The following is a 2,577-nucleotide window of genomic DNA, read 5'->3' on the forward strand; positions in this document are numbered from 1 at the left end:
ACAACCCCAAACATGCAATCACAAAGCCCAAACCCCAACCACAACCCCAATCACCAACTACAACAACAAACCCAATCACGACCCCAGGTGTTGGGGTTAGTGCTGGGGTTGGGTTGGTGTTGGGGTTGGAGTTAGTGTTGGGGTTAGTGTTGATGTTGGGGTTGGTGTTGTTGGGGTTAGTGTTGGGGTTGGTGTTGGTGTTGGGGTTGGGGTTGGTGTTGGGTTGTTGGGGTTGGGGTTGGTGTTGGGGTTGGGGTTAGTGTTGATGTTGTTGGGGTTGGTGTTGGTGTTGGTGTTGGTGTTGGGGTTGGTGTTGGTGTTGGTGTTGGAGTTAACGCCACCAACCACACAACCCAAACCACAATACAACTCCCAACCCACACTACCAAGAACACAACCACAACCCCAACCCCAACCACAACCCAAAGCACAACGACAACAACCCCAAACCTCAAGCACAAGCCAACCCCAACCACAACAACAACCCCACGCACAAAGACAACAACACCAACCCCAACCACAACAACAACGCCCCAAGCCCAACCAAAAGCACAAGACACAACTACCCCAACCCCAACCCAACAAGGCACAACCGCAAATCGCAACACCCTAACTAAAACAACCCCAAAACCCCAGGCACAACCACAACCCAACCCCCAACCCCAATACACAACGACAACCACAAACAACAGCCCCAATCCCACGACTCAACCCCAATCACAACTGACAACCACAACAACAGCACCAAGCCCAACCACAACCCCAAATACGAACGCCCCAACCCAACCACAACCCCAACCGCAAGCACAACCCCATCAACAACTACCAACCCCACAACAAAATCCCTAAGTAACGACAAAAACCACAACCAGAACCACAACCCCAACCCAAGCACAACGCACAAGTTAGTGTTGGGGTTGGGGTTGGGGTTAGTGTTGGTGTTGTGTTGGGGTTGGGGTTGGGGTTGTGGTGTTGGCGACACAACCCCAACCTCAACACAAACACAACCCCTAAGCACGACACCCAAACCCAACCACAAACCACAAACCCCAACCCGCAAGCACAAGCCCAACAACAAACCGCAAGCACAACCAACAACCCAACCACAACCCAAACCACAAACGACAAACAACCCCAACCCCAAGAACAACCACAACCCCGCAACCCACAAGATCACAAACACCAACCACAACCCACAAGTAGCGTTGGTTTGGTGTTGGTGTTGGTGTTGGTGTTGGGGTTGGTGTTGGGGTTGGGGTTGGTGTTGGGGTTAGTGTTGATTGGGGTTGGTGTTGGGGTTGGGGTTAGTGTTAGGGTTGGTGTTGGGGTTGGTGTTGGTGTTGGTGTTGGTGTTGGGGTTGGTGTTGGTGTTGGTGTTGGGGTTGGAGTTATTGTTAGGGTTGTGGTTGGGGTTAGTGTTGGTGTTGGGGTTAGTGCTGGGTTGTTGGGTTGGTGTTGGTTGGTTGGTGTTGGGGTTGGTGTTGGGGTTGGTGTTGGTGTTGTTAGTGTTGGTGTTGGGTTGGTGTTGGTGTTGGGGTTGGTGTTGGTGTTGGGGGTTGGTGTGGTTGATCAACCACAACCCCCAACCCAATCACACCCCAACAACCACCACAATCACAACCACAACTCAAAAGCATCAATTGGGGTTGGTGTTGTTGTTGTTGGTGTTGGTGGGGTTGGTGTTGGTGTTGGTGTTGTTGGGGTTGGAGTTAGTGTTGGGGTTAGTGTTGATGTTGGGGTTGGTGTTGTTGGGGTTATTGCTGGGGTTGGTGTTGGTATTGGGGTTGGGGTTAGTGTTGGTGTTGGGGTTGGTGTTGGGGTTAGGTGCTTGGGGTTGGTGTTGGTGTTGGTGGGTTGGGGTTGGTGTTGGTGTTGGGCTTGATGTTGGGGTTAGTGTTGATGTTGTTGTCGGGTTAGGGCACAACCACAACACCCAAACCCAACCACAACAAACCCCAACCCCAACCTACAAACAACCCCACCAACCAAAACCCCAACCACACCCAACAAACCAACACCCCCAATCACAACAACAACAAAACAACAACCCCAACCACAAGTGTGGGGACAACCCCAACCCAACCCAAGCACAAACGGGTTGGGGTTGGGGTTACAAACAACAACAACACCAACCCAACCACAATCACAACGTACAACCCAAAACCACGGGACACCCAACCACAACAACCAGCAATTGTTGGGGTGGGGGTGGTGTTGGATGTTGGTGGGGTGGGGTTGGTGTTGACAACCACAACCACAAACCCACACACTACAACCCAAACCACCCCACAATCCCAAATACAACCACAAAACCCAACCCCAACCCAAACCACAACCACAACCCCAACCCCAAGCACACAACCGGAAACCCAACACAAACCACAACCCCAAATCACAACACACAACCACAAAGAAAACCCCAAGGGTTGTGTTGGTGTTACAATCCAACAACACACAGACAACCCCAACCAAGCACAACCTCCCAATGGCACAACCACATCTTGGTGTTGGTGTTGGGGTTGGTGTTAGTGTTGGTGTTGGGGTTAGTTATGGTTGGGGTTGGTATTAGGGTTAGTG

The sequence above is a fragment of the Polyodon spathula genome, chromosome 16, assembly GCF_017654505.1.
Source record: "Polyodon spathula isolate WHYD16114869_AA chromosome 16, ASM1765450v1, whole genome shotgun sequence".
NCBI classification, from domain to species: Eukaryota; Metazoa; Chordata; class Actinopteri; order Acipenseriformes; family Polyodontidae; genus Polyodon; species Polyodon spathula.